This window comes from Pseudopipra pipra, chromosome 10 (assembly GCF_036250125.1).
Source record: "Pseudopipra pipra isolate bDixPip1 chromosome 10, bDixPip1.hap1, whole genome shotgun sequence".
NCBI classification, from domain to species: domain Eukaryota; kingdom Metazoa; phylum Chordata; class Aves; order Passeriformes; family Pipridae; genus Pseudopipra; species Pseudopipra pipra.
Genome location: NC_087558.1, coordinates 6,842,100 through 6,852,562, shown reverse-complemented (window position 1 = coordinate 6,852,562; position 10,463 = coordinate 6,842,100).

Genomic DNA, 10,463 nt, shown 5'->3' with positions numbered 1-10,463 from the left:
TAAACTATAAGAGGAGGGAGTTAGATTAGATTTTAGGAAAAAATTATTTACTGAAAGATGGTGAGGTACTGGAACAGGTTGCCCAGAGAAGCTGGGAATGCTCCATCTCTGAAAGTGTTCAAGGCGAGCTTGGATATGGTTTTGAGCAACCTGGTCTAGTGGAAGGTGTCCCTGCCCATGGCAGGGGATTGGAACTAGATGATCTTTAACGTCCCTTCCAATCCAACCATCTATGATTCTATGAAAACAGAAGAAAATGGCACTAGCAATGCACTGTGAATGAGAGAAAAGAATTAGAATTTACAAACCTCAGTGCTGGGCAGGGCACAGAAATCCATCTCGATTTCCTGCTCACCCGTGTAACTAAAGCATACCTTTTCTCCTGCAGAGTCTAGAAACAGACAGATGAAGACACTTGTATCATGAAGGGTGTCAGAAAACCTGTAGGAATTCACTGTTCATTAGGATTTCCTCACTATTCCGATTCTTGCAGCAAAAACCAAAAGGGCTGCAGGAAGGAAGGTAAAAAGTAGTGGATGTGCTTCTGTGGCAAGAGGGTTCAGTTATCCCATCATACCAATGTTATAGTGTCAGTGTCCAGGTAAACTCTGGGCAGAAGAGTTTTTAAACAAATTAGATGAGGGGGCCCATAAAGAGTTGAGTTTGAAGAGTAAGTGTGTCAGTAGCTGTTGATAAAGTACAGGTTGAAATCTTGGCTCCACTCCATTGACTGGGAGGCGTTTCCATCGATGCTCAGACTGCCACAGCAGGGATATGTGAGTGTTGCAGGCAACTTACAGCCCTTTCACACATAGGGGCAAACTATCCTGTCTGTGGGCATATTAAAACCCCAAATTCGTCTGCTGTTAATGAAGAGACTTTTACAATAAAGATACCCCAAGAGCTTGGGTGGCTTCAAGCGTCTCTAGGAGCTGCAGCATCTGAAGAGCTCCACCACAACGAGATGTCCCCAGGTCCTTTGGCTCCAGAGCACAAGACACCAGAGCTCACTGACCACAACATCCTGAGCTCAAGAATGTACCTGATGGTTTTGAGGGTTCCTGCTCTGCAAATGAGTGCTGCTAGGGCAGGTGAGCTTAAACGCCAGCAAAACAGTTGTCTGAGAGCACCAGAGCAGGAGCAGAAACTAAACCAGCCATAAACAGAGCCGGTTCCACAGCGACTGTTTGATTAAAGCTATTTTTGGAATCGAAACTCACGGGTGGGAAGGGAAGCAGAAAGCAGATAAATTAGCCATTAAAAGCCACGCAGCCACATTGCTGAGCTCTATCAGCCATTTCAGGCGGTGAGTAACAGAGGACACAATAAATCCGCCTTTGTTCTTCTGCTCCCTCACTGTGCCCGATCGGGAGATAAGGCACAGGCAAGGGTTCATTTCACTGGTGAAACACGAGGTTATTCATTAACCAGTCTGGCTGAATAAAGCCCTGATAAGAGCAGAGCCCTGGTGGGGGCAAACCCAGGTGTGGTGGGGCCCAGAGGAGACTGTGGGGCGAGCAGGCATGTCCATGTCCTGTGCCAGGGACACCGAGTCACCTGTGGCCACACATACCCAGAATGCCCCCATGCTTCTGGGCACAGACAGAACTCCATTTTAACAGCCCCCTTTTTGCACAGCAAAAACAGGGACATTGAGGAACGACTGTGACACACTGTTGGATGAAGGCGTTGCTTCCTTTTAGCAGCTGGAGATGCGACGGGAGTGCTAACAGTGAGAAAAGTAGATGAATATGGATTTTTTCATTTGGTTGTCAAATCCAAAAACAGGGGGAAAATGAGTAAACTCAAGCATTTTCCTCAACAGGGAAAGAAATGGTCTTTTTTTTTTTATTATGTAATTCTGGTTAAAAAAATCCTTTCCTAAAATTTAGGTCAGTTTTTAAACAACAAAGCTTGTTTCCAAACAAAAAGTCAAAATATTTTGTTTTGATGATGTTGAAACAAAATGCCTCCGTATCTCCAAAACATTTCTTTTTGACATGTCAAAATGAAACATTTGTACACTTTCTAATTTTTTTCACAAATACCGTTGGTTCCTGCATTTTTCAGTGAACTTATCCATTCGAGAAATGTCACTCAACTCTAAAAATTACCATACATATAGAGCTACCTCTGTTACCACATTATGTCTCATGCAAGCGTGCCAAATATGAATTCCTCACAAGGGAGCTGGTTAGACTTCAAAGCTGACCGATAAAGCCTGGGGAGGCACAATGCCAGTTAAGAAGGTTAAAATTTTCACAAACTCTCCTTCAACCCACACCAAGGTCCCGCTCCGCAGGTCAGTGCTATGAGCCACCATCAGATGGGCTGTCTCTGTCTTTGAAAAGCGCATATGGGAAGGTCAAACCTGCTCATATCCCCACACGTGTGTTGAAATTAGTGCTGTAATTCTCATTAAAGCAGCCTAAATTGGGTCTTCTGGGAAATGCATTTAATGGATCATCTTTGGGACCCTGTTGAAATGCAGGTCTCTGCAGGTATCTGAGGAAGCTCTTTGCTGGCTTATTGTAGGGAGGTTGTGTGGGATCTAGCCATAAAATCATGGATGCACATGGAAATCTGTCAGTCCTCTAGAGTCAGAAGGTATGTGTAAGGAATAATGAGACTGAAACACCCCTCTACAGCACCTCGAGGAAAAGAGCAGCCCAGGAAGGCTGGTAGGTAGATGCAATGCTTTGGGTGACTCTCCCTGTCTCATTTGTCTTCAGAAAGCATCTTCTAGACATCCTCTGGGGGTCTGACCATCATCTCCCTGGTTAAATGTTATTAGACTGGGGGTATTGCTTGATTTTGATGCTCCTACTTTTGATGGCTGGGTGGGTGAGAGAAGTCCAGGTGCTGCTGGGGTACTGGGGTTTTATGGAATGGCAGCCACTGAGGTGTCAAACACTCCTCAGCACAGCATCACGGCGTATTCATCTGAGGCCGCAGCTGGCACGCACCAGAGTTTCATTAGCTCCTGCTGATTTAAATATAAATCCTCTCTTTGTTGCTAATCACTCCATTCAGGGCTGGAAAGTCCACAGAACCAAAAATATACCCAGTTAGTCAGCAGGTTTGTGAATATTTTGAGATATTGGAGGTCAGAAGTCAGTTTGCCAGCATTATCTTGATTATAGTATGGAAGTCTTTACTCAAAAATAGTCTCAAAAAGTGCAAGTTTAGCAAAACTTGGAGCTAGAATCATTGAAAACATTAAATGTACTCACCAAGCTAAATTCACATGAGGGCAGTTACTGTGCAGTAGTCAGATGCTTTTAACTAAGCTTTTATAGTTTGGTGCTTATTCACATCCAGGAGCAATATTATAGGTGAAAAGTTAAAATAAAAAAAAAAAACAAACTTCCTAAAATCACAATGCAGAGTTTTAAATTTTATATTCAGATCTCCAGGTGCACATGGAATCACAGAATCAGAGAATGGCTTGGGTTGGAGGGGACCTTAAAAACCATCTACTTCCAACCTTCTTGCTGTGGACAGGGATGACTCCCACTGGACCAGGTTGCTCAGAGCTTCATCCAACCTGGCCTTGAACACTTCCAGGGATGAGGTGTGTGGACTTAGTTTGGTTTTTTATAACAAATCACAGTTGAAAACCATCTCCAGGGGTTGCTGGTATCGGGACAGCTGGCAAGCATGGTACATGGAGCGATTTTTTAGGGGACCCATTTCTCAAGGGTATTATCTTGGTCATCCTTAGTGCTCAGGGATGCAGGAGATGCCTGGGCTGGGAGCACAGATTCCCTGTGTTCTCTGTGCAGTTTAACTTTTGTCTGTGGAAGGCACCAAAATGATACTCCAACACTCCTTATCTGCCTGCATGCACACACAGACAGTTTGTGCACCTTGGTCTCCTTTCACTGTGCTCCATTACAGTGATTTATGTGCTGTCTGTCATCTGGAGCACTGGAGGAACACAAGAGAAGGAAGAGCAATAAACAAATAATAATCAGCAGAGATAATACAGCAATAACTCCACAAATGCTACCCCCAAACAGACAGCAGTGTTAAGGTCCCAGGGAAAGGGATTGTGGGGGCTCTCAGTTCCCCAGGGGAAGGACAAAAGAGGGAGGCTTTGGCAAGGGTTTAAATCTTTAGAGGAGACATCCAGCACTGTGTACTTTGAAGGAAACAGGCAACACCAGAACAAATTGGCTGTGGTCATGGAAAAAGAAATCTGATACTGGAGAATAAGAAAATGAGAGCTCCTGGTACAGAGGTAGACAGGGGAAAACCTGGGAGATAGATGGTGGCAGGGGGCAAGGCTGGATTCAGGCTGCAGTGATGAATGTGGTGTGAGCATTGAAATCCCCCTGCCCAGCCAGGCAGGTGGACCAGGTGTAGTGTGTGCCACAGAGCTGATGAGGCCAACAAATACTCATCCGTTTCACCTGTGTGACCAGGCCTTTGACTGCTGTTTTGACACCTCGGGGCTCTTTGTCACAGCCAAAGTAGCACAGCACTGTGCTAGAGGCTTTGCCAGGGCTGCAGGAGGGTAACTTGTCCAGATCTGTGACAGTCGTGCAGGGAGACAGATGGGCTCGGGAGTGGAAAGGACAACAGAGATGCACCACCATCCTGATCCATGCAAAAGCTTACATCACACATGATGTGATTCCTGGGGCTATCCTGTGCAGGGCCAGGAGCTGAACTGGATGATCCTTGTGGGACCTTCCCAAGTCAGGACATTCCATCGTTCCATATGCACAGGTTGTGCCATGGAACAACTGACACACAGCAGTAGCGTGCTGGCCCCGAGGCCAGGGCACCCACCCAGCAGCAGCAGCAGCAGCCATGGAGGCTGTGTGGCTGAATAGGGGCCTCTTGCTCAGCACTCAGCATCCCTACATGATTAGAGAAGAAGCAGGGCCCTTTTAGAGATTAGCGGATGGTAAATTATTCCCTTCATTTGCTATTCCTGATGAATAATGAATTATTCTCATAACATTTACTATGCTGCTCATTTATTATACAGGACAGGGGAATGTTTAGAAGCTAATTATTGCTAGGAAGGCTCTACACTTGCAAAATACGTGACTTTTGCATATTTGTTATATCCATGCTGTAAGTGGGGGGAGGACTGTTTGTCTGTTTTAGCACATTTCTGTCCCTCCAACACCCAGCCTCACCACCCGCCTGCGGGCAGGACAGACGTCTCCCTCATCGTCAGCAGCCAAGCTGCTCTTCCCCCTTTGCAGGAGGAGCCCCTGGAGTAGGTCTGGAAATTAAATTGTCACTTCTTCTTACATCCAACAGTGAGGAGTAGCAGTGTTTTGCTGGCTGGTGGGGCAGAGATCCACACTGTGCGTCACCATGGCCACTGTACATCTCCCATCATCTTTTCATGAGGCTGCCACTGCTGCCAAGGCCTCAGAAGCTGCATCCAGGGAGAAATCCTGTGCTTCATTGCCATGTCACTGATGAGCCAGGGGCTGCAAATGTCCTGGGAAAATTGCCTGGGAAATGCCCAGAGCAGAGAGCGATGGCAGGGCTCAACAACAGGCATTGCTAGAGAAGCCAGAGAGCCAAGTCATGAGGAGCCAGGAGGAGATGGCCTCCTGAACAGGGAGAGGTTGGGGACATTGTTTGTTATGTTTTAAGTGTTGTATTGGGAGACCAAGTGAGTAATATCCTTAACAGTGGTCTACCAGGGGCTATAAATTTTCAGTTGTCAAAACTAACTGTGCTGTGCTGCTGCTTACCAGCAGATTTATCCTGGCCATTTATAGCTGGTAAATAATTTATCAATTATTTTGAAAAATGCTTTTAAGGAGACTTGAACCTCATGTCCATCTCTGCTCCCCTGGGCACATGGCACAGCACTCTGCTCACTCACCATGGCCAGCTGTGTCCTGCCCACACTGAGGGGTTGCTGTCTTGGGTTTCCCTTGGTGTCCTGCTACAAGAAGACAAGCTGGCAGAAAGGTGTCAGTGTGCCCAAAGCTTAACCCTGCCTGTTGCTCCCAGCTTGAAAAGCAGCACCGTGGACCTGCCTGGTGGGGCTCTCTCTTTTCCAAGCCCTGTGTAACAGCTTGTGGGTCCAACCCACGGTTGGTGAGAGCTGGCAGAGATACCATTGACCTTGATGGAATGGAGCAATATACATTTACAGCAAGAGATGATCTAGTTCTATGCTTTCTAATACCCTCCTTATCTACATTATGTGCCTAATATCTATGTCCTCTCGTGGCTTTCAGTGATACCCTTACATATCTCTGGATAACTGTTACCAGAGCTAAGTCAGTGAGAGGTTTATAAACCCATGGGGAAAGATAGTTCAACACCATGTTTCTGAATAATTGATTATCACACACTTCAGTATAAAACTGATCTCCAGTGATACCCTTTTGGCTGTGCCTCATCATGCCTTTTTTGTTTTATTTTCATTCCCCAGCAGAAATCTCTCTCCACCAGCTGCCTTTGTAACCTGGTAAGAGCTTTGTGAGCTGCCAGTAAATGATCTTTTATTTTATTTTTCATCCTTGTAGTGGTAAATTATTGTGTCAGCACAGAGACGATGCAGGTGACTAACCTCATAAAATGTAGTAAATGATTAATAAAATCTCAAATAACAATAGCTCCATGGGCAGATCATAACTCGCCTCTCAGGCAGACACATGCCTTTAGAGGACACTGGCTGATTGCTCTGTGGGGGAGATTTTTTTTAGCCGTGAGTCAACAGAGAAATGCCAACTTAGGAACAGCTTGTGAGCACTGAGAAGTACATCAGACCTTGATTTTCAGCTGTAGGGAACACCGGCTGTGCTGAGGGGTGTCAGCAAAAGCTGGGGATACCAGCCTGGATACTTGCCTGCCCTTCTTAGCAGGAAGCTGGACCACTAGCTAGCAGAAATGGGAAAGGTGCACACATGAAGATGCTTTCTGTCCATGTTTGGTTTTACAGGTCCTACAAAACTCAGAGCTACAGAGGCTTCAGCTGCATCCCCATCATTTTGGCACTTACCTCCACAGACAAAATACTCTTGCAGCACACAAAAAAATGCCTTTCTTCAAGCAACTGTTTATTCCCTGAAGGCACCATATGGGACAGAAACCTCAGAGAAAGGGAAACAAACTGTACTTTTCCATGCGACTCCGACTATTAATATTCCAGTATTGGCCAAGCACTTGTAGAACTGTAACGAGAACATCCTCTTATGTGTGGTTTCCAGGATTTATGCACAACAAGCAATACATAAATATCAATTAATGAAGCAACTATAGAAAAATTAATTAAAACATGAGAGGATAGAAGCTGTGAGAGGATAGAAGACTCTATTCAGCCCCCTAAAAAAGAATGACATGCTCACAAACCCCTCCCTCCTGCTCAGAAGAAAGCTCTCAATTCCAGAGGAAGGAAACCATTAATTTTTTTTTTAATTGCACAATACTTTTAAATTAATTTCCATAAGCACCACAAGCAGAAAATGAGGGAGGGAAAATCAAAGATTTCACACCTTAATTAGGACTCATTAACTGTCTCTTGCCTGCTGGTTCCAATCCAAATTCCCTATATACCTTAATTTCCCTGTGGTGGCAGACATGCAGACAGCAAGCCTGGCTTTGGTCCTCCATGAAGCCCATGGTGTCAGGGATTAACTAATGGCATCTAAAGTTATAAATCTAAAACTATAACCACTAATTACCCTGAATTAAAATTAAAAACTACTAAAGAAGGCGTCTGAAGGTGAAACCTCAACACGCATGGAGAAGTTGCTTTTTTTTCCTGTGCGGTGTTTCAGCCACAATCTGGACATGGTTTTTTGGCAGAAGGTGGCAATTGAGTTGGCCCTGGCTCCAGCACAGCCATGGGATTCTCTCCATTGACCGTCCCAAGAGATAGCTCATCCTGCTGGAAGGAAATATGGAACAAAACAGGGAAATGGGCAAGGAGCATCTCATGGGCCAGCCAGGCAGAGAGCCACAGACTGTGTTTGGCAGGCAGCAGGGGCAGGCTGGAAAACCTCCTGCAACCTGCTCACCCCCAGATGACATCTGTAACTGTATTTTCCTTTTTTCTGTGTGTCACAGTGATTGTTCCTTTGGGTCCCTGCAGAGTTTTGGTGCCAAGGAGCTGCCAGCGAGTGTCACGGCAAGGCACTGGACTTGAAGATCATTGGTCGCAAACTGCAAAACACTCTGATCCTATTTTTCCTCAGGCTTTTCCAGCTGAGAGCCAGGGACGTCCATTCACTTTCAGTGGAGGAAAACTGGATCAGTGTGACTTTCTTTTACAGGAAAATAAATGGAAAATAGGGCAACTCAGTAATGCTTTTCCAAGAAGTGCGCGCAAGATCTGCATCCACAGAGGGGATGACACACTAGCACTAGGATAAATAAATTGCAGCAGTGCCTGCTGCACACGTCAGTGCCCCACAGAAACACTGGTTCATGGACACATGGCTTGTCTGTTACACACAAACACATCGACACCACACACTTAGTCACCGCCTGTTATCTGAGGGACTCCAAGGGTCAGACCCTCATTAATGCTACCAACTGTAACGATAGTATTTTCCTTTGCCAGCACCCAGTGCTGAGGTTCTGGAGTGTTTTCCTCCAGGCAGCACCCTCTTGACTTTGTGTGCAGCTGGAGGATTACCCAGCTCAGCGCCGAGTGTAGGTTTGAGCCAGCACTTCAGGAACTGATCAACAATGCTTTCATCCGGGAGGTGAAGATGCTTGGCAAACAACAGAACTTCATTGGACCTACAAAATCAGAGACCGATGAACAGATGCAGATTCTCTAAAAATCACGGTGTGTGCAACCCGAGGTGTCAGGACAGAGCAGCTGAAGGCACCGACCTCCAGGCCATGCCTTGTCTCCGGCTGTCCCCTCCTGCTCTGCCCAGGCAAATGTCACCCCTGCCTTCCTAACACTTTCCCTCCTTGACTAGAAGCTTCTCCATGGTGTTATTTTGCCCTCTGCATTTATCAAGAATATCACCCATTAGCTGCAATGGGTAAAAATAATATTTTGCATGTGCCTGACTTTTCCTCCTTGAAGCTTCTCACCAATTGTATGAAATCAGTTGTTACAGTGAGCTGAGCAGGTCAGCTGAGCATTGTGGTGGTGGTGGGCCGTGGTGAGCACCACCACAGCTCTGCCTGGACCAGGGACCTCAGTTCCTGCAACCCCACCTGGCATCAGCTTCTATGCAGAGGCAGAGCAGGGCATACAGCCTGTTTCCTCATTTAACAGAACTTGTTAATTTTTCTCTTTTATAACCTGCAGCATTATCAGCAGCAAATTACCACTATCGATAACTCATTAGCAAATAAAATGAAAGACAACGCTGCTGACATCTGTATGAAACCATGTCTGAGTGGCTCTGGCTGCTGCTTATTGGGCTTTTAGTATTCATTAAGGCCAGTAAACGGTATGTGTTTAAAATGCTGATCTATGCAGCATGTGTTGAACTCTCAATCTACATTAGCTGAGACAGCGGCTCGTACCAACTCTGCTGCCTAACGAACTTGATTTATCATAGTTTCCTAAGCCCTGTTTATGAGGCTGTTTTGTTTGTAATGACTTAATTTTTTTTTCACATGGGAGGATTTATCAACATCTGTGCATCACATTTTGTTGGGAGTCCGGGTGGCCTTGGTCATACTCATAATGCCGGAGCAGATCTGGGGCAGAGAGTCGCTCTGCTGGGAATCCTGTGACTGCTTTCCAAATGACAGCTAATTTAAAAGGTGGTGCTTCCTCTGACCATTTGTCTCAAAAGAAGGAAAAGCACGTTATCATTTCCTATCCTGTCTTTTCTCCATCTGCTTGAGGAAAAGGAGTGCAGGCGGTGAACAGGCCTGTCAGGTTGGGGAGCTTCCGACCATGGGCTGCCAGGCAGGTCAAGCAGCAGATTAAAAGATGGCTTGGACATCAGTACTGATAAAAAAATTATATTTGTGCTGTTCTGACATCGACTGTGTCCTCTCCAACCAGTTTGACCCTGACCAGATAAGATGCTCTCTGCTGTTCTGCCTCCTCTTATCTCTTAAGGCTGCAGCCCCACCACATCAAGAATACACAGAAACCATTCCTTAGCACAAGTATCTGCAGCATTTTCACCTGATGCCCTCAAAACCTGGCTCACAGTCTGCCAAAAGCGTGACCTCAGAGACACTTTGTGTACGGCATGCCACTATTAGGCAAAGACTGGGCATCTTATAGCATCTTAATGATACTCTCAAGCATCTTCCAGTGGCTTCAGGATCCTCTCTGGTATCCCTTTTACACACTGAGACAGCTCCCTGAGAAGGAATTCCCTTATAAAGCAAATGTCTCTATGCATTTGTGGCTTTGGGTTTTTTTTTAAAGTCGGGGGGGAAGAAAAGCTAAATATTAAAACATCGGAGGGTTTCTCTGATACAGGATTAGAACCAGCTTTACCAGAAATATATGTGGTTTCCTACTTATCTGTCTCTGAGGGTGGAAG